Source organism: Bos grunniens, chromosome 2, assembly GCF_055505025.1.
Source record: "Bos grunniens cultivar Pamir isolate PY7600 chromosome 2, Bosgru_T2T1.0, whole genome shotgun sequence".
Lineage (NCBI taxonomy): Eukaryota > Metazoa > Chordata > Mammalia > Artiodactyla > Bovidae > Bos > Bos grunniens.
The window spans coordinates 122,125,042-122,147,713 of NC_141166.1; the positions used below are offsets into that span (position 1 = coordinate 122,125,042).

Genomic DNA, 22,672 nt, shown 5'->3' on the forward strand with positions numbered 1-22,672 from the left:
GGTTCGATCCCTGGGTCGGGAAGATCCCCTGGAAGAGGAAATGGAAACCCATTCCAGTATTCTTGCCTTAAAAATCCCACAGACAGAGGAGCCTGAGTCAGACACGACTAAGCACGCAATAATGATACAGGAAACTCAAGGCCCTGTGGGAACCTATAGTGATCTAGGGGACAGAGAAGACTCTCCAGTATACAGTTTAAGCTGAGTAGGGTGCGTAGGAAAGGCAACGGAAATGATGTCCAAGGTAAGAGGAACAATCTGTGAAGGACAGGAAGACAGAGCCTGGAGTCTGTGGAGTCATGGTCTGAAAATAGACTACTAATGCTAAATAAAGATAATTAGTGAATATTATGGAGGCTTTGTAAATCATATTAGGAGTTCAGACTTTTTCCAGTAGGTAGCTAGGAAGCCCCTGAGAGGTTTTATGCAGAAGGTTTGCATGATCTGGTATGCATTTTATAGAGATAATTCTGGCTACAGGAGACCAGTTAAGGAATGATATAATGGTCAAGATTAAAATTAATAGTAATTTTTTTAAATTTTATTTTATTTTTAAACTTTACAATATTGTATTAGTTTTGCCAAATATCAAAATGAATCCGCCACAGGTATACATGTGTTCCCCATCCTGAACCCTCCTCCCTCTTCCCTCCCCATACCATCCCTCTGGGTCGTTCCAGTGCACCAGCCCCAAGCATCCAGTATCCTGCATCGAACCTGGACTGGCAACTCATTTCATACATGATATTATACATGTTTCTACAAAGATATTGTTGGTGGACATGTAGAACTTTAGGAATGAGTATCAATTGTTGTTTAGTCACTAAGTCATGTCTGACTCTGCAACCCCATGGACTGCAGCCCGCCAAGTTCCTCTGTGGATGGGATTTCCCAGGCAGGAAACCTGGAGTGGGTCGCCATTTCCTTCTCTGAGTATTAATAGGACATGGTAATTAATTGGATATCAAGAGTAAAGTAAAAGATGCCTAGGTTTTTGGCTTAGGAAACTGAGTGGATGCTGCTAAGTCGCTTCAGTCATGTCCGACTCTGTGTGACCTCATAGACAGCAGCCCACCAGGCTCCCCCATCCCTGGGATTCTCCAGGCAAGAACACTAGAGTGGGTTGCCATTTCCTTCTCCAATGCATGAAAGTGAAAAGTGAAAGTGAAGTCGCTCAGTTGTGTCTGACTCTTAGCAACCCCATGGACTGCAGCCTACTAGGCTCCTCCATCCATGGGATTTTCCAGGCAAGAGTACTGGAGTGGGGTGCCATTGCCTTCTCTGAACTGAGTGGATGATGATGCCCTAAAGTAGTATGGGGACTATTTAAGTAGAAAAGAGATTTGCAGTGTTCCATTTTGGATAAGCAGAGCTTGAAATACCCTTGATATACTCAAGTAGAGATGTCAAATAAAAAGTTGATTGCATGAATCAGGAGCTCAGGAGAGAGCATGGTGAACCATATTTAGAGATATTTGGTTCATTAGCATATAAATGGTCCTTGAAGCCCAGGGATGAGGCACACTAAAGAAATTTGCTAGAATGACAGAAGATAGGGGTCAAGGATAGAGTCCTAAGAAACATCACCTTGTGAAGGTTGCCAGAGGGATTTCTCTGGCAAGAAAATGAGGTTTCAACAGACTTCAGGAAATGGGCAGCATGTGACCACAATCTAGCTCATGATGATAAGATAAAAGTGTCTGATATGATGCTCTGTCAGTTGATATCTAAATATAGTTTTCAAGCCAGATTCCAACTCAAGAAAAACATCTCATGAGCTTCTCTGGATGTGAAGAGTGCTCTCAGCCTGACTATCTCACTGATGTTATTACAGTTTCTTTCCTTTTCCTTCCCTTCTTTGGTAATGCACTATCCAGGACATGCTTCCCTGGTAACATGCCAGGCATGAGCAACTTGAAGACCGCCCTCACTTTATTCTTAGATAATATTCTCACTCATATTATAGAAAAAGGAAGTTTTATGATAGGGTAGTTGGAAAATAAAGTATCTGCTTACTCCAGCCATAAGCTATAATTAGAAAGGCCAGAAATACCCTAAGTAGTAATTGAACACTCATTTTTCTAATGAATCTCATAAAACTTAATTAAGGAATGCAAAGATCCTGATAAAGGTACACCAACAATGAAATAGATGCTCTTGTTTTCTTTTCTGTGTTTCCAGTCTGCATCACATCCACTTACACATGCTGTCTTTTCGTTTTAAGAGAGAAACATTAGAATCATGACATAGTAAATCTAAGTCTCTCAAAGAGAGCCTCTAACCCAAGGCCTCTCTCCACCGCCCACTTTATAGATGAGTGAAGTGAGGTGCAGGACGAGGGCACTAAGAACTTACACTTGCATGTTGCTATTTATTTAAAGAAGTGTTTACATTCAAGAGACTATCAATTGATTATACTGGTGAAGATCCCAGGCTCTTGGAATTGACTGCGTTTGAATCCAGTTCTGCACAAGTCTTGGGGAAATTTACTTAGCCTCTCACTTCCTTAGCTTCTTAATTATAGTATCTACCATATATCTATAGTATATTATGAGTGTTGGTAAATTCTCCATAGGTTTCTCATGTTTCTGCCTATTGTTTCAGGCAGAAATGCTAACTACTTTTGCTCTGAATACTTTTTCCAAGCTGTTTATGTGGATCACAGCCTTGCAAGACAGAGATAGCATCTGCCTCCAGAGCAAAGGACAGGTTTGCTTACTGTTCAGCAAATAACGCTAATGTCTCCCTGTGGAGCAATGGTGAGTTATGCTTACTCTTCAGGATAAAGATTTGGGCTTCCTAATCTCAGGATTCCTCTCCTTTAACATAACCTATGGCATGTGTTGGCATTACCTGGCCCTCAAAGAACTCCAAAGAAGGACCTTGGTCTCTGACCAAGGAGTCTCATCTTTCGCAAACAATGATGCAATTGTGGCAGGCACAGTCATTAGCTTCTAAGCAGGGTAAAACCTCAGACCCTTCTTAACAACAGTAAGAAGTTGTAAAGAAGTTGTATAAGTGAATAAAGCAAAGAGCGTAATAGAGTATCTGGCACATAAAGACTAAAAACTGAGTAAATGTTAGTTGTTAATGTTATTTTATAAATATATTTGCCAAATGTATGTGTTGGTTTTTCTTCCCCTCTTTTTTAGCCGATAGGATCTGTTTTATAGGATCTGTTTTCCAACCAGGGATGGAACTCATGCTTCCTGCATTGGGAGCAGGCACTCTTACCCACTGGGCCACCAGGGAAGTCCCAGACGCATGTGGTTTATTAGTGGCAAACTCAGGACCAGAATCTAGAGCTATAAAAACTCAGTCTAATGTTCTTTTCACCTCTCCGTGCTACCAGTATTATATTTTTTTGCATATTTAACTTACAAATAATGTTAAAAAATAATATAATCTAAGAGAAATAACTGGAATTTTATACCAACTTGTTTGGTGAATACATTGAAAGTATTGTGAGAAAGGCAATAAAGCCAGTGGTTCCAGATCCATATATACAGCATTAAAGTGTTATTTTAGAAGAGTGGCCTAAATCATGGCAAGCTCTAACACACAGAAAAAAATAATTTGCTCAGAAACACATTATGAGCAAAACATTATAAAGTTTGAAAACTACCCAATAATGATCAACATTGTAGTATGTCTACCTTAATTCCTGGAAATCCACTACTGTTTTTTCAAAAAAGCTCAAAGTAAATTTCTATAATGTGTATGTCACAGAATCTTTGAAACAATGGTTCTCTAGTGCTGATTGTCAGACTTTGAAACATTTCCGTAAGACATTTTCTAAAAGCATAGTTTAAGATTTGGTACCTGTACTACCACAGGAATAAAAGCAACTAATATTAATCTAATACCTGCTTTTTAGCTGACTCACACTTAGTGTTTTGCATGTTTTCATTTACTTAATCTTTACAACAATCCTGTGTGGTACAAATTATTAGCAACTCAGTTTACTGATGAGAAAATGATGTATTGAGAAGTTATCCAAGTTTACACACACTAAACTAACAGATTCAAGATCTAATAGACTCAAGTGAACTAGAGTCTGATGACCAGCAAACCCTGCTTCATTAAATTCTAGTTCTACTGCCATAAATCTATAGTTGGATTTACCAAGTATATGAATAGGGTAAGATGAAACACTAAAATAAAGAAACTAGACTTTTTACTCCAACAATAAAACAGTTCAATAGTGTTCATGATAGACTAATAATTGCAAATCACAAATCAGTCCTACTCCTTTAAAAAGCTATTTGTGGACAGCCTGGTCCTAACTATGCTCTTGGACGCAATGTGAAGCTTTTGAATAAATACAATTCTCTAATTCAATATTAAAATAAATACAATTTTATAAATCAACCAGTCTTCTTCCAGAGATCTTTGAAGATTATAATTTTACTATAAATCAAATACTACATAAAAAAATCATCTTTTACAAATTTATTTCCCTCACTCTCTCCCTGCTTCACTACTCACAAATCTGAACATCATTTCCAGTTGCTGCTAAGTCGCGTCAGTCGTGTCTGACTCTGTGCGACCCCAGAGACGGCAGCCCACTAGGCTCCCCTGTCCCTGGGATTCTCCAGGCAAAGAACACTGGAGTGGGTTCCCATTTCCTTGTCCAATGCATGAAAGTGAAAAGTGAAAGTGAAGTTGCTCAGTCATGTCCAACTCCTAGCGATCCCACGGACTGCAGCCTACCAGGCTCCTCCGTCCATGGGATTTTCCAGGCAAGAGTACTGGAGTGGGGTGCCATTGCCTTCTCCGATGAACATCATTTCCAGTTGTGAAAAGCTTAAGATAAATATGTAGTTCTACTAATGTTTGAGTTACAGTGCTTCCCAAAAAGTTCAACGTTTTCTCCAGCATTGTCAATTCACTTTTAGTTACTTCTCTTTCTGATTCACTCAATTCATGAGTTCTTTAAAACACTTTTTTCCCCTATGTGTCTTCTGCATTATTTCGAGTTCTGTTCTTTATCCTTAAGTCAGTCAAACATTTAAAAAAAATAATAAGATTTCACCTGTTCTCTTTTCTACAGAGCACTTTATACTTCTGAAAAGCAGCATGATCTTCTATATTCTGATCAACACTTGCTATAACAGCTACCCCTGAAGCAAAAGGAACTGGTATAGACAACATGCTGAATGCTCAAAGTGGGGACTAATTCTAGCTAGATGCCCAGCTGGAATATTCGGCTACCTACTTTATGTAATTTTAGTTAACTTTTATGTAATTTTAGGGATTTCAAAACCTCTGTATGTCTCCGGATCTTTTTAACACTGATTTGCCATGATCCTTGTTCAGCACAGTTTAGAGAAGCAGGGCCGTCCAGAGGAGGTCCAGAGCGCTGCAGGGTATGGGAACTTGGGAGATGTATTTGTTTCCCTATGTGCCCATCACTGGGACAAGCACTGAGGGGATAATAAAAATGATAAGATGTAGATTCTGCCTTAAAACACTTCATCTAAAGGGGAGATTAAGTCCACACAAGTGAGGTGGAACATGGTGTACAATTACTATATTACGTTGTATAGACACGACTGTTAGTGCTCAAAGATGGGACACGTTAAATACTTTAAGATTATTAACTGCATTCTCTAGAGATGATAAGGATGAATTAAAGAGACGAAAGAGAGTAAAGAGTAAGGAGAGTGGTCACAGAAGGAAATAGCAAGGTACTGACAGCATGCTCCACTGATAGAGGCGTTGTGCGGAAGCAGTTCTGAAAAGACCAGGCAAAAATATTTCCCACACAAAGTGGCTCTGAGTTGGGGACATCTTAGAAGGGAGACTTGGAATCCATGTGTAATCATGACTCATACATACTCTGTAATTCAATTTCTACATTGGGAAAAGCAAATTAAATGGAATTTGCTTATTTCTCTCTTAATTTACATTGTGTTTGACTCCATTCAATTATAGTGGGTATTATCTAAAAGTATATATTAAGTGCCATTGTTGGCATAGCATTAAGGACTGAATTAATAGAAACCCATCAACACTGTTCTTGCCCTGTGGATCATCACACTATTAAATTGTAATCAAAGGAAACACTGATAATGGGAATAACATCAGCACATTTTTGTTATAACTGAAAAGGAGTGGCTGAAACATTTGTTTTCAGTGACTTTTTCTTTGTCTTTTGCCCTTCTCAAAGTTTTTATCTCTTTGCAAACTTCCTGAGCAAATCTTGGCAGAAAGTTTAGCAAGCTATATCTAAGAGGTGGTAACAGAGTGGCATTTAGGGATGTGGGAAATCTTGAGTTTGGCCTACTGGAATCCTGAAGAGATACTACTTTAAGGAGGAAAGGCCAACTCTATTCTTGGAAACATTTCACAGATAAATGCCAATGGCATGTATGTTACAAAAGAACCAGATTATTCAATATGGACTAACAATTGGTTAGAGGGAATATTTCAAAAGAATAAAAACTAAAGGACTCAGGGAATTTTGACCTTTTTCTCTCTCTGAGAAGTTATTGCCAACAATGCCATGTAGACGAATCTACTCTTAATTAAAAAAAAAAAAAATTAGCCTCGTAGCAGAAACCGATAAAGTTTAAGAACCAAAGCCACTCCTCTCAACTGTGACTTTTTGTTTTGCTGTTTAATGTAGAATTTTGGATTTCTTCTGGATTCACTGTAATGAAGAATCATCTGCTGTAGTGACATCTACAAGAACAAACTTGATTTGGAAATAACTTACTGGCTTATAGGGAGTCATCTTCAACTATAACTTTGGAGGTAAATAAGGCGTGATGTTATTGCTTGTTTTGTTATCCTTTTTTTTTTTTTAATGAAAACTTACGTTGACTAAGAACTCCTTTATTATGAAAGCTTTGGTATTAATATAATTGACTGGGACTTGGGATTTTATGAAAACACTCTTTAACCTACTCTTGCTTTGAATATGTGTATTCATTTAATGCTTAGTTGAGAATTTAGGATCTTGTTCACTATTGTTCTTTAGGGTGCTTTGAAGAAAATTTCACTGTATGAATCCATGAAAGGTATTAACATCTAATATCTTGGCTGTTTTATGAATACTTATGTTTTATGAATATGCAAGGTTGTTTGAAGTTTATTTTTTCCATTTTATTATCTTAAGTAGAGATTTCTCTATTGAAAAGTATAAAGCTACACAGATTGGAGAAACATATCAAGGCAGAAGGATGTCCCAGTGATTCAGTAGGTATTTTCTCTAGACATTAAAGAGATGATGTATTAGACAGTTCCTGGAACAGGGCTAGAGCTTGACATATTATTTTTGGTTGATGACATGGTTGCCCTTCACAGTCAGAGGTGAACACAGGATGTGAAAAGTAAACAAAGTCTGAAAGAGCGCTTGTGCTGTAGCATTTAATATTCTTTCTCTGTCAGCACTGACCCAGCTTGTTTTTCTAAGGGCCTACAGTGTGGTGAGGCATCAGGAGGGAATAATGGACTGTCTGAACATGGGAAAACAGCAAAGAAAGATGAGATCTGAAGTGGAAGTGAGGCTCAGAATTGGAAGCCAAAGTGTACTTTGTCAGTTAACTACTTGGGGAAAGTCACATAATCTGTGAGACCAAAAAAAAAAAAAAAGATATAAAGAAAGAAGAACTGGAACCTAGATAAAAGGATCCAGATTGTATACACCATTGGCTTTTCCAGTATCAGTTCTGTGTTCCTAGCTCATGGCTGGGAACAGGGTCCTGAGGGCATCCAACCATTACTTCCTCACCCTGAATAACTGAGTCACCTGGTGTGACCATATCCTGATACCTTGTATCCCTAAACTTTTTGGTCTCTGGTACGGTGGAGGGGCCATCTCTGTGGTAAGGTTAGCTTTCCTAGGATTACTACAAATTGCTAATTATCATTGTAAACTACATCAAAACCTAATAAAGAATTCCTTTGGGCAGAGCTTCCAGAAACCATATTCTAATGTAAGCCTCAAAAGTAATGGCATATGTGAAATACTAGATAAGAGTCTCTGTGCGTCTCAATTGCCTCTTTTAGTAAATACATCAATCTCTACTGATGCCCTGCTGTTAATACTAAATGAGATCAAGCATGCATGACACTTTGAGAGGAATAAGGCATATATCTGTATTTGAGCTGGATAACTTATTTTATGATAAGCAGAGAAAGAGCCTCAGACAAGGCACCTATGTGAAGCATATTCCACGAGAAAAGTAAATCTTGAGGCTTGGTGCCTACATTTATTCGTGGGAGATGCAGGAGAGGGGGGAGGAGGAGTGCAGGAAATGGGAACAGGACTAAATGAAATAAAGTAGTAGCAAAAAATATCAAGGATTCTTATTTTGTGAGCCTCTTAAACATTACCTTGGATTGTACTTCTGTTTTCTAAGTTAAAATGGATCTTTAAGGGGACATTTCTTCCTTAACGACTTAGATATTTATATTAATGTCTCTTCTCCCTTATTTGCTTACAAACTCCTTGAGGATAGATGGCATGTCTATATTTTCTATCTGTGTAATACACAGCATACAGCTTTGCATACACAGACCAAAAAACTCTAGTGAGTGAATATTATCTGTTGATTTTCCAACTGTTATATGGAGATGAAGCTCTGTTCACACGTTATCAATGACAGCCGTGGCAGCAGATAGTAAGAAACTAGACAAGCAGTACAGAGGGGTATGGCTTCCATTTCCAAAGAATTGCTTTGAAAAAAAATTAGTAACTGCCTAAAAATTCATTATTTATATCTGGCCAACCAAGTTTCTTTGAATTAAAAAAAAATCATTGACAAAGTATATACACTTCAACAAGGGAGCCTAAGTTTCATCATCTGCAGGACACAGATGCAAGTTTTTAAATATTTTTTTAAATGCAGCCTGTGATGTAATTATGGATATAAAATTATATCTCCTAGCTCAAAGAGAACTGTTGAAAGAACAGCAGCTGCTTTGTTTGTTGAGAATGTCAGTATCATTATTTTTATGGGATGCTTCAGAGAAACACTAATTTGTGAAAGAAAAGCATCCCAGAAGGCAAACTTGACAGTTTAAATTCTCACGCTTAATGTGTTTGGAGGATCATAATTAATTGAAAGATAATGAAAAGCTGAACACAGCTTTGTTTAACTTCTTCATGGAGCCAGTAAAGTGATTCAGAATTAAATTTTCAAAATCTGAAAGAAGAAAGAGTGCTATGCTTTAGACAGAAAAACATGAGGTGGCTGAGAGATTATGAAATGCTGATCGGCATCCCAACAGCATTCTAATACAGTTTCAACTGGATTGAGACTGTAAGAATAAGCAAAATCCCTTCCCACACTGATAAACACATACTTGTATATGGCATTCCATTTTTGAGGCAGACTTAAATAGTATGCTAGTTTATTATTGTCTGGAAAGCAAAGCCAATGAAAAACTGCCAATTTGGCCCTTTTAAGGAAATCAGAACCTAATCAAAACCTAATCTTGTCTCAAAGTCAATCGTTTTTGCTAGGTTTAATAACTAAACCAATTTGTGGGCAAACCTTAAGAAATGGAATCTTAAGAAATGGAAAACTCTGGAGGAGTTTCAAGAACAAAGTGTAGCTCCAATTAAAATCTAAGAAGAACCATGAACTTCAGAACCTAGATTCCATAGTGCATACATGCTAAGTTGCTTTAGTCATGTTCGACTCTTTGTGGCCTATGGACTGAAGTCTGTCAGGCCCCTCTGTCCATGGGATTCTCCACTGGAGTGGATTGCCATTTCCACCTCCAGAGGATCTTCCTTATCCAGGAATCCAACCTGCATCTTTTATGTCTGCCTGCTTTGGCAGGTGGGTTCTTTACTACCAGCACCATCTGGAAGCCCCCTATACACACCTGCTGCTGCTACTGCTAAGTCGCTTCAGTCCTGTCCGACTCTGTGTGACCCCATAGACGGCAGCCCACTAGGCTCCCCCGTCCCTGGGATTCTCCAGGCAAGGACACTGGAGTGGGTTGCCTTTTCCTTCTCCAATGCATGAAAGTGAAAAGTGAAAGTGAAGTGAAGTCACTCAGTCGTGTCCGACTCTTAGCGACCCCATGGACTGCAGCTCCCCAGGGTCCTCAGTCCATGGGATTTTCCAGGCAAGAGTACTGGAGTGGGTGCCATTGCCTTCTCTGCTATACACACCTAGTACCTGCCAAAAAGAAGATGATGGAAAATTGTGAATGAGTAAGTTCAGTGAATGAGTAAGTAAATGAAGAAAGATACTTCCCCAACCTCCATGGAGATCAATTATTTTTTATGAAAACAATTTTATACAGTCAATCTAGGTATATAATGTAATTTATATTAACTTTCTGTTTTCTAATATAGTCTGGGAATTAATTCATCCAGTATGGATAACATTTTGAAATGAAATGCCATTTTGAGTTTTAAATAATCAATTTTAAATGGGATTTTATAAATATTAGTCATTGCAATAACTGTCACTTTAGTACTCTGCCATGCCTTGTACATGTATCATCTCTTTTGTGCTTACAAAGAACCAACAAGGTTAGTTTTAGCAACCCATTTTCTAAAGGGAACAAAGGCTCAGAATGTTAAATCACATGCTCAAAACTACACAGCTAGTAAAAGGCAGAACCAGGAATCACAATCAGTCTGATTCTAAGGCATACCATCTTAATCTCTAAATTTTCTTATGAACAGCTAATGAACATTGTAAACTTTGAGACACAAACTCCTTTCAGAATATAGATCCCTTCCTGAGACTAAATATGCATGTGTACATTGACAGGTAACTTCTAGAACATGGAGACATACATGAGGCAACCCCCATCCCCATATAAATGCTAGACTTAGGTCAGAAAATTTATGAAATACTATAGAAAATTAGGGAGAAATATGCAAATTGCAATAGAAACTTCTATCATATATATGCTGCTGCTGCTAAGTCGCTTCAGTCGTATCCGACTCTGTGCGACCCCATAGATGGCAGCCCACCAGGCTCCCCCGTCCCTGGGATTCTCCAGGCAAGAACACTGGAGTGGGTTGCCATTTCCTTCTCCAACGCATGAAAGTGAAAAGTGAAAGTGAAGTCACTCAGTCATGTCTGACTCTTAGTGACCCCATGGACTGCAGCCTACCAGGCTCCTCCGTCCATGGGATTTTCCAGGCAGGAGTACTGGAGTGGGGTGCCATTGGAAAGTAATCATATGTTCTATAATAAGAAGTCTGGTGTCCACTGCAACAAAACTTCAAATATAGTATCTATCATTAAATATTAGCAAAATTATATTGCAAAAATTTATCTTCCCTTTGATCTTCTCCCCTCCTCTTCCCACCTCACTATATTCATCCCTCCCCCTCATCTCCTTTCCTCAATACCGTGAGTACGTATTTAGTGACTGGCACATTAGGCCCTGTTTTGGCTGTTTGTGATATACCAGGAAAAACAAAACACAGAACACCAGGATGAAACAAAAATCACTGTCTTCCAAGAGCCTTTATTCTAGTGGGAGGACACAAATGATAAAAATGATCTAATAGAAAGTGATAAATGCTATATAAAAAAATACAGCAAGTTTGGAGGTATGGGAATGACAGAGGCAAGTAGTTATTCGTCAGGGGATGGTCAGGATAGCCCTCATTGAGAAAAGCATATCTAAGCAAAGCTTTAAAGGAGGCGAAGGAGTTAACCAGGTGACTTTCAGAGGAGAGACTGTTGTAGCCAGAGGGTCAGTCAGTGGATAGGCACAAGGCAGGAGTCTGTTTGATGAGCTGAAAGCAAGGAAGGAGGCTGTGTGGCTGAACAGAATGAGTGAAAGGCTAGAACCAAGAGATGAGGTCAGAGAGGTAATGGAAGCCAAAAGACATAGAATGGATGCAAAACAAGAGCCTCGTATATGCTGTCTTTAAGACAGCCACCTCAGACCTTGGGACACCCACAGACTGAAAGTAAGGGGATGGCAAAAGGTATTCCTTGCAAATGGAAATCAAATGAAAGCTAGAGTAGCAACACTCATATCAGATAAAAATAGACCTTAGAATAAGGACTATTACAAGAGACAAGGAAGGACACTACATAATGATCAAGGGATCAATCCATGAAGAAGATATAACAATTTAAAATATTTATGTAACCAACATAGCAGCACCTCAATACATAAAGCAAGTGCTAACAGCCATGAAAGCAGAAATCAACAGTAACACAGTAATAGTGGGGGACTTTAATACCCTACTTATACCAATGGATAGATCATCTAGAGAGAACATTAATAAAGAAACATAAGCTTTAACATGACACAATAAACCAGATAAACTTAACTGACATTTATAGGACGTTCCATCTGAAAACAGCAGAATACACTTTTCAAGTGCTCAAGAACATTCTCCAGGACAGATCACATCTTGAGTCACAAATCAAGCCTTGGCAAATTTAAGAAATTTGAAATTGAATCAAGCATCTTTTCCAACCACAACACTATAAGATTAGGAATCAATTACAAAAAAAAAAAAACCTGTAAAAATCATAAACAAAAACATACACTACTAAATAACCAAGAGATCACTGAAGAAATCAAAGAGGAAATTAAAAAAAAAAATACACAGAAACAAATGACAATGGAAACACAGTGACCCAAAACCTATGGGATGCAACAAAAGCGGTTCTAAGAGGGAAGTTTATAGCAATACAAGCCTAACTCAAGAAACAAGGAGGGGATATATGTATCCATATATCTGATTCATGTTATTGAATAGTATAAACTGACACAGCATTGTAAAGCAACTATACCCTGTTAAAAAACAGACAGCTATCTCTTAGAGGAATTAAAATGAAAAAACTTCACACTACCCTGCCTTAGTCCATTTCCCATACTCTTCACTTCTTGATGTAGATACAGGCTTATGGTTGGTCTCATAATTCCTTTTTGCCTGAGGAACTTCCTGAATTTTGTATATATTTTGAAGGTAGAGTCACTGAGACTTCTAGACATATTAGATGTACCCGTGAGAGAAAGCAAAGCCAGTATGACCCCAATGCTGATAAATCACAATAATAATAGCACCAAATGATTTTTTGCATACATTTAGGAAGAGATACTAGGGTGAAAAAAAAATTCAACTCTAAAGACTACGACTTGATACACCTAGTGTATGATTTTATAATCTGATAGGTGGCATGGATTTTTCTGCCCCTCAAAGTTCCAGTTTCAAAGTGAAGTGAAGTCGCTCAGTCATGTCCAACTTTTGGTGACCTCATGGATTATAGCCCACTAGGCTCCTCCATCCATGGAATTTTCTAGGCAAGAGTACTGGAGTGGGTGGCCATTTCCTTCTCCAGGGCATCTTCCTGGCCCAGGGGTCGAACCCAGGTCTCCCACATTGCAGGTAGACGCTTTACCCTCTGAGCCACCAGGGAATCCTTCCAGTTTCAAAGACCTGTAGAAATCCCAAGGAGGGGCCAAAGATACTACACTCTTCCCTCCTTGTCAGCCTGGATGAAAAACTCAGTCTTCCCTTCACAAAACAAAACATCCCTTTACCAGTTTCAACAAGAAATCTACTCCTTCCATGTTCACCAGGTCTCCTCACCTTTCATTCACTTTCTCAAGTGGTCTTTGTTCCCTCTCTATGAAACTGCTTTCTGTGAATTTTGAATTCTTATTTTGTGTAGAATATAACGATCTCCTGCCCTCAGCACTCAATACATAAAAACCCCTTAGGGAGGTTATCAGAATAAAGGACGTATCAGGATCTGCCTTTCTTAGAAGGTTAGGTTTATAAATATACAGTACTCTCCTAGGTAAAATTCCCCCAGAATTTGCATGCAGGAGGTTTAGCAGAAGTGCTCATTGCAAGGGAAGTGAATTGTGCAGAGGTAGGATTTGAAATGGTTGAAACAGCAGCCTCAGCCCCTGCCACAGAGATCCCGCAAGATGATCCTACAATGGAATTAGAACATCCCACATTAAGGAATATGCCCCCACAACAATCAGTCATGGTATATGGCTGCCCCCAGGAACTGGGGAGCAGAGACTTGAGCAAGGCAGTTTCCTTCAGCTGAGGGCAATTCCCAGAGCTGGGTGCACCTGTAAGTAATCAGCAGCCAATAGCACAGGGGACCAGGAAGCCTTAACCAGGAAGGGGAATCTAGGAGGTGTCCAAACGCATCCACTACAATCCTTCCCGCATCATTTAGTACCACTTGCTTCATGTAGTATATTCCCTCAACAAGGGAACAACAACTTCTCCAGGAATGCAACTCACCTCCTTTCCAGGGAAAACTTTTAGAAGAAGTTTAGTGGGACAAGCTAAGTGTCAGCCTTCTTCTCCCTTTCTCCCTCCCCCCCCTGCCCTCAGCCCTACAACTATATTCAAGACCATAAACTGATATTTATAGTCTCCCTCATCTCTTAACCTCATATACTAGAATCCACCCACCCTTGACTGCCACTGGGAGTCAGCTGGTCTCAAGCATTTACCTGGTGGGATGACCCAGTCCCCATTTCCTGAGGGGGATCTGGGCTCATAGTTGCTGTGCCCTTTTCAGGATATGGCTTCTGCACAAGTGCATTTACCATTAAAATTGGTTAGAGGAATACCAAAAGCCCACTTCCCTTCACCTCCTTTCCTAAGCAGATCACTTGGGTGCCAAACCCACTTTTCCCTGATCCTACTATGTAACTTAGGGCTTCCCTGGTGGATCAGATGGTAAAGAACCTGCCTGCAATGCAGGAGATGTGGGTTTGATCCCTGGGTTGGGAAGATCCCCTGGAGAAGGAAGTATTCTTGCCTGGGAAATCCCATGGACAGAGACACATGGCAGGCTCCAGTCCATGGTGTTGCAAGAGTTGGGCATGACTGAGTAACTAAACAACAACATTATATAATATGTAAAAGCAGTCCTACTTTCTGATTATTGGTGTTGTTCAGGTGCTCGGTTGTGTGTGACTCTTGGTCAGAGTCAATTACCCCTGTCGGAACTGTCGATCCTTTTTTTGCTTACTGGCACAAAGAACCCAAAGTAACCATGTGACAGTCATAGCTGAAGTTTAATGGGACTCCTGTGGAGGAAGGCCCAGGAATCCCCTGGGAATCAAGTCCATTAACCCTTTACAGGACTGTGGGGATGGGAAGAACAATTTTCCCAAATGGGTCACTGGAAGTGATAATAAGCACAGACCCTTCTCCTTGTAACCCATAGTTCCCAGACCCATGTATTTCCCTTGGGGAACACAGTATCACATAACAGTTGATGATATAGGGTGTGCTCTTTATTCTGGAGGATGAAGGTATATACCACATTCTCGCACAGTATAATTTCCAACTTCCCACCTTTGGTGTACACCTTCAAAAAGCCATTCTATCACTCTATCAGGCTGGCAGAATCAGAGTGGTAAAATGCGACAGACCAGTGAACCTCATGGTTAGGTGCCTACTGTCACACCTCATTTGCTTTAAAGTGCACGGCTTGGTCCAATGCAATTTATGTAGGATCACATATTGGTAGATCAAACATTTTGTTTGCTCTTGGATAATGGTGCAGCCAATGAGCCTAATGAGCAGGAAAGGCAATCACATAGAGAACATCACTCAAACTAAAATTTCTTCCTCTTGAAATTTCACGGACACAGTGTAACCAACTTTGTCTAGTTGGTTCCCTTAAGGCATGGGGCCATACTAGAGGGAAGGCTTAGTCTTGCTGCTGGCTGGTTAAATGATTGGTCGGCCCTGGTGAGTGGTGGTACACGTTGCTGGGCTCATGCGATGTAGCCTGTCTCTGTAGCTTCTCCTGTATAAACCCTCTGTGTAACACTGCAGTAACTTTCAACAAAGACTGGCTAAGTTCTACATGGTTAGTGTCCCTTCTGCAGTGGTTTCTCTCTGTCGGCATTAAAAATATATATTAATTATTTGCTGTTCCAGCTCTCTTAGTTGCAGCTTGTGGGATATTTAATTGGTTGCATTGTTAGTTGTGACAGATGGGATCTAGTTCCCTGACCAGGGATTGAACCTGGACCCCTTGCATTGGGAACATGGGGTCTTAGCCACTGGATCCCATGGAAGTCCCCTCTGGTGGATACTTTGATGCAAAACAAAGATATTCATACTTCATGCCTATGTTTGTATGTCAATTCACATGCCTCTTCTTCAAACCTCTTTTTCTCACTCTTTATCCTTCCAAGCCCCTGAACAGCTAGCCAAACCATGTCACTGCTAATGAGCCCATGAGTAATCTTACAATCTACTTCTCTTCTGACACAAAACAGATAATCACCCACACATGCAAACCTCTGCTAATGGTGAGACTCTCTCTCACTGCTGTCTTTCAAGGTCACCCTGAGTGAAGCTTTTGGGCAAGAGTCCAAGTTATGTATCAGTTGTCTGCTGTTGTGTAACAATCCACCCCAAAACCAAGTAGTTTAAAACAACAGCAGCTTATTATTTCTTCAAACGAGATGACAAACATGGCCAAGGACGGAGACAAATTAAGTGGAATGAAGATGAGTCATAAAATGAAGATGTCTAGAATGCGATCACAATACTGTCAAACAAGGCAGGACATGAAATAGAGACTGAACTAGACAATACAGCTTAAAATAAGTAGAGGAGATAAACTAGAAACAGCCTTTATATTTCTTACTAAACAAAACCAGAATTCCTTACCTTTGTCTTCAGGCTTCTTCTCACTTTCGGCTCTGATTTCTTGTTAAATACTCTCTTGTGCTGCTAATTTTAAAAGACCCTATTAGAAACAATTGTGAGGAACCGTCCTTCCACTCCCTGTCTTTATGCTGCTCCTTCAACAACGAAGCCTCATGTAGTTTCTCTGCGAAGTTTCCTCATGGAGTCTCGATTTGTTTATGTACATCCTCATACTGCAGAAAAAGAACTTGAGTTGGATCAGAAAAGGTAATTAATTATTTCACAAAGAGCTAGGGCATAAAGGGGCAGGAGGGAAGCACCAGCCTGGTGGTCCAGTGATTAAGAATTACCTTGTGATGCAGGGGACACCGTTTCATCCCTGGTTGGGCAAGATCCTACATGCCACTGGAACAGCTAAGCCAGTGCACCGCAAGTACGCCTGCGCTCTGGAGCCCATGAGCCGCAACTCCTGAGCACACGTGCAGCAGCTACTAAAGCCCGCATGCCCTAAAGTCCCCGCAACAGAGAAGCCAGTGCAACGAGAAGCCTGCACACCACAACTACAGTGTGGCCCCTGCTCTCCACAACTAGAGAAAGTCCGCGCACAGCAATAAGGATCCAGTGCAGCCAATAAATAAATAAACTTTCTTCCCCTGAACCCACTGAAATCCTTAGCGGCAGGGCCCACTGCTTAATGACCTTCATGCGGCTGTACAAAGTACCTCAGTTCAGTTCAGTTGCTCAGTCCTGTCCGACTCTTTGTGACCCCATGAATCGCAGCACGCCAGGCCTCCCTGTCCATCACCAACTCCCAGAGTTCACTCAGACTCACGTCCATCGAGTCAGTGATGCCATCCAGCCATCTCATCCTCTGTCGTCCCCTTCTCCTCCTGCCCCCAATCCCTCCCAGTATCAGAGTCTTTTCCAATGAGTCAACTCTTCGAGTGAGGTGGCCAAAGTACTGGAGTTTCAGCTTCAGCATCATTCCCTCCAAAGAAATACCAGGGCTGATCTTCAGAATGGACTGGTTGGATCTCCTTGCAGTCCAAGGGACTCTCAAGAGTCTTCTCCAACACCACAGTTCAAAAGCATCAATTCTTTGGCACTCAGCCTTCTTCACAGTCCAACTCTCACATCCATACATGACCACAGGAAAAACCATAGCCTTGACTAGACGGACCTTTGCTAGCAAAGTAACGTCTCTGCCTTTCAATATGCTCTCTAGGTTGGTCATAACTTTCCTTCCAAGAAGTAAGCATCTTTTAATTTCATGGCTGCAGTCGCCATCTGCAGTGATTTTGGAGCCCCCAAAAATAAAGTCTGACACTCTTTCCACTGTTTCCTCATCTATTTCCCATGAAGTGACGGGACCAGATGCCATGATCTTCGTTTTCTGAATGTTGAGCTTTAAGCCAACTTTTTCACTCTCCTCTTTCACTTTGAGCAAGAGGCTTTTGAGTTCCTCTTCACTTTCTGCCATAAGGATGGTGTCATCTGCATATCTGAGGTTATTGGGATTTCTCCCAGCAATCTTGATTCCAGCTGGTGCTTCTTCCAGCCCAGCGTTTCTCATGATGTACTCTGCATAGAAGTTAAATAAGCAGGGTGACAATATACAGCCTTGACGTACCCCTTTTCCTATTTGGAACCAGTCTGTTGTACCTACAGGTGTTTAAAGTTTGATGACTGAATGACTCAGCACCTTCACACTTAGGCCATACAACCTCGTAAAATACTTTGTAATCATTTATCATTTCTGTAAGTTACAATCTTTGAAGTCAGAGACCAGTTCATAATTTTGCTTTTTGCAGCATGTAGCAAAGTGTCTTTGCACTGAGTTTTAGCAGCAAAATATTTAATTGGTTATGAGGATTATCACTAACCAAGGACATGTGAAAAGGGAAGGTGATTTGTGAATTACAAGTACAGCCTCAGTGGATTCCACAAATCCACTTGGGAAGGTGGACTGGCCCTTTAGAGATGTCTTGAAATGAAGTAAGCAAGACAAGCCTTTGAACTCTGCATGACCCAGACACTGAATGTGTGCTGCAGCCCAGGAAGAGGCCAGCATTGTGGGTAAGGCAGCTTTCTAGAGCCAGGGGCAATGCCTAAAGGATGCAGCTGTGAACTATCAGCATCCAAATTCCAATCAGTGTAGAGAAGTTGGTTCTAGAAGCGAACATTGGTGGTGCACAGCAGCATCAAATACAGCATCCTGAGGTATGGCTGAAAAGACAGGATTGAATTCATTTTTGGCTCCCAAGATTCAAACTCTTCTGTGAGCCCAAATAACTCCTTTTTTTCTCCTTTGAGGATTTGAGTTGGCACCTGAGCTATTTATTTTTGACTCTGCCCTGTCACTTGGATACTAGGAAGGTTTCTCACACTCACCTTACACAGTGCTAGTCACTCACGCCAACACCACCACTGCCCCAGCCCAACCAGGAAGTCTTCCTGCACCAGCAGACATTTCTGTGGCATGTGGCTTTCTGGGCGTCCCTGAAGCCTGAAGATCACAGCTTTAGAGAATATGGGTCTGGAAAAAAAAATTCCCACTAGCAGCCTCTGTCATCTTTTCCACTATCAGAATCAAGGCTGACTTTCATTTAATGATTCCTACATACAAGGAAGGAACATCAGCTTCTGCTCTTTTCAGCCCTTACATACATAATCTCTGCCTCCTATAAAAAGGAGGAGCCAGAATATCTACTGGGCAATTTTGCTTGTAGGGATTAGTTTTCTCCTTGGTTCCTGCTGTTAGTTTCTGGATGGCTTAAGGAAAGTCTCCTATAGCAAGTGTTGTTTGCTTGGAAATACCCATCTTTCCTGTAAGCAAATTTTTTAAAGGAGGAAGGAAGATACTTTCACCTGGCAACTCTAGACATTGAAAATACACCAGGTAAATGAGTAACTCCTGGGTTAAAAGTGGATGGTCCCAGCTGTTCTCTCTGAGCTCAGACTTCATACATTAAGTTAAATGACACAGTCTCTCATCAGGTTTTCTGAGTTTCACACCAGAACTGGAAGTTGGAGACCACTCCTTGGGACCTTACTTGTAGGGAAGTTGATTTTACTGGGAAGGCTGTTATACCAGCATCATCAACTGTAAGCCCCCATGTCTCCACTGAGGCCTCCAGTTCAAGTCTGCCATTTGGTTGGGTTTCATAAAAACAGCATCTATCACCTTTCCTCCAGAGTAAATCTTTGCTAACAGGGAGAATTTAGATCTTCCATTCGAATGCTTCTCCAATAACACCTTACTATATGTTGCTCTTGTAATAACATGCTTTGACTGAATCTGAGTTTTCAATCTCTTCAATAGCACTTTGTCATACAGCTGATTGCAAAAGACTCCAGTATTAACACATTTCCAAGGAACTTTTCTCTGTCTTGTTGGTGCATGGTAGGGGAGCAGATGTTCGAGTCTCTGCAGCTTCCAACATTTTCGAGTACACTTGTCAACACGGTCAAGTATTTCATCACAGGTGAAGCTCTGGCGGGACTGAGATCATGTGTACCTCCTAATGCCAAGCTTGTAAATTTTCTTTTAATCTCCTTCACATCTCGGCCTCTGATACCTGCCACTACCACAACACAATATGCTCTTTTCAAACTCACAGTCCCACTGTCTGTTCCCTAAAACTGGACTGCCTGAGAATGTAAGCTAGGTGTATGGTTAAGAGGTTAGCAGCTTCTGATGACAGTTCCAAAGCTTGCTGATAACAGATTCAATAGTAGATGTCCTGCCCCTGGGGCACTCTGTCAACAAATGCAGCTTGGTAGGGGCCTTTGGTCAGGCAAAGTCACAGGGGCCATGAACACACTTCCCCTTCCAGACAGAATGTTATATTTTAGAGTCTGTTGAGATAAACTCTTAAAAAAAAAAAAATCCTCATTTGAGACTTGGTTTGGTTTTGGCTTATATAATAGTATGATATCTTGCATTTTGCTTAAATTCAGTCTTGAGCAGTGTGTCCCTGTACACGAACTGAAAATTTGATCTCAGATTTCTACTTTGGGTTCCCTATGAGACTGCTTAAGGTTCTTAGAAGGGCTGTTGTTCAATTAGAAATAGAGGTTCCGTGAGGCACGTCCTAAAAATCCATCCAAGGCGTTTGAAAGATTCTCTGAGATATCACCTGAAATCTTTCTACGTCTGAAGAAAGGATTTTATAGCTATACAGCTTGCTTCATATTTACCGTAAAAAATCATGTTTCCAGACAGCACCCTGAATTTGCTCTTTGCCCTGAGGCTTTTTTTTTTAACTTTTGAGAGTCTTCCTTTCGGATAGACTAGGGATGAGAATTGATTTTTTGTTGTTGTTGTTTTCTTTTTAAACCTAGCAAAGCAAGGACAATTTTTATTTGTTCTACATACTGCTTGAAAATGGAATAATTTCTATTTTAATTCATATCTCTTTATTTTTATGATAGCAGCTAGAAGACCTTGGCTGTCACTTTTAACGTTTATCCTAGAAATATCCTTAGCAAATCAACCGTTCACTAGGTGCAGTTCCGTCTTCTGCAATGACAGAAGCTTCCCAGCACTGCATATCCAAGGCCATCTATCTTCAGCCCCCAGTAACGTTTCACTCACTCTCCTTAAGGAAGGCCTTCACTGATGCCACTTTAGTGCTCACTGGTCCTGGCAGCACCCTACTTCCAGGTAACAAAATCTAACTTTTGCTACATAGCACATCTCCCTAAAACCTACTTATATAAAACAACATTCATTTGATTTTGCTCATGATTTTGTCTGACAGGAATCTGCGGAAGGGCTCAGCTGGGTAGATCCTGCTTGGAGTCTCTCATGCAGTTGTTGTCAAATGTTGGCCAGGGCTGCAGTTCTCTGAAGGCTCAGTTGGGCTGAATGTCCAAAAAGGCTACTCTCATGGTTGGCTGTTGATGCTCACTGTCCACTGAGAGCTCAGCCCACCTGTCTCCCCGTGCACACACATGTGGCCCCTACATCTGCTTAGTCTCCTCACATCTCCGAAGCTTTGGGTGGTTGGAATTTTAACACAGTAACTCAGGACCTCGAGTGTGAGTGTTTGGTTAGGTTGAATCAGTTTCAGTAAATGCACTTTTTACATATCATGCAAAATTATAAACAGGACCATAAAAACAGGCCAAACAGGAGATTTAAAAGCCTCCATTACTGTTCCTTAACACCCCTACCTAACAAGTTACCATATTTACAAGTAGAAATATCTTCTGAGAAATGTCAGGCACACTGTTTGAATCCTCTGAAACAAAACAATTTCTGTGATGCATGTATAGTTATGCCAAGAAGTCCATCTGCCAGGCAGAATTTCATCCTTTAAATACCTTGTTATGGCAGCACAAAAGAACACAATGAGCTTTGTTTAGAGTGTCAGTCTTCCATCTCTGGGCTAAAAGGATTAGGTCTAAATTGCCCATCATTACGTAAGACGACATGAAAATGTTTGTTCCTTTTGTCCTTAAAAGTACTTCGTGGTGTTTTATGAAAAGCCAAAAAAAAAAAAAAAAGTTAATTGAAATAAGAAATCTATTCAGAAGGTCATAAGCAGTAGATTTGCCAGCATTCCAATTTATGCTATGATTTGTTTAACACACAAAAGTCATGGGAATTTTCAAATATAATCATTTGTTGGGTATGACAGGGGATTGAGGAAAGACATATAGCAGGATGATTAAAAGCAAGCATTTTGGAGTCAGTCAGATCTGGCTTTAGCCTCTGTGGTTAATAAGTAAGACTAGGAAATTTACTTAAACTCTCTGTGGCTCATTTTCCTCATTTGTAACACACAAATAAAAGTATTTGCCTTCGAAGGTTGTTTTAAGGGTTAAATGAAATAACACATGTAATTTACTGACCAGGGCTTGGCACAAAGTACATGTACAGTTAACAAGTCAGATAAGAGGGAGTGTACATACTTTTAATAGGTAGTGTGTGTGTGTGTCTCTGTATGTATGAAAAAGAGAGAGGGAGGGTGGGAGAGAGAGAGAGACTGAGGGATAGAAATTGAGGGAGAGGGACAGGGAAGATTTGGGGAAGGATATATAGATAACATTGGAGAAGGCAATGGCACC

The 22,672-nt window shown here is 40.4% G+C and overlaps 3 long non-coding RNA genes across 4 annotated transcripts in view; 2 read left to right on the top strand and 1 right to left on the bottom strand.

Moving 5' to 3' along the window:
• The window catches only part of LOC147378680 (uncharacterized), a 99,640-nt gene extending 82,555 nt beyond the window's left edge, over window positions 1-17,085 (bottom strand). For both annotated transcript variants that reach the window (XR_015148643.1, XR_015148642.1), the window contains exons 1-2: window positions 16,948-17,085; window positions 16,619-16,830 (exon numbers count right to left, since the gene is read on the bottom strand). This is a non-coding gene — a long non-coding RNA (uncharacterized LOC147378680). The remainder of the gene's footprint in view (window positions 1-16,618; window positions 16,831-16,947) is intronic.
• Window positions 16,726-17,255, top strand: LOC147378682 (uncharacterized). The gene is made up of 2 exons (XR_015148644.1): window positions 16,726-16,864; window positions 16,960-17,255. It is a non-coding gene; the product is annotated as an uncharacterized LOC147378682 (long non-coding RNA).
• A 3,776-nt stretch (window positions 17,256-21,031) lies between these two features.
• Window positions 21,032-21,543, top strand: LOC147378683 (uncharacterized). Its single transcript, XR_015148645.1, has 2 exons — window positions 21,032-21,263; window positions 21,361-21,543. It is a non-coding gene; the product is annotated as an uncharacterized LOC147378683 (long non-coding RNA).
• The last annotated feature ends 1,129 nt before the right edge of the window (window positions 21,544-22,672 follow it).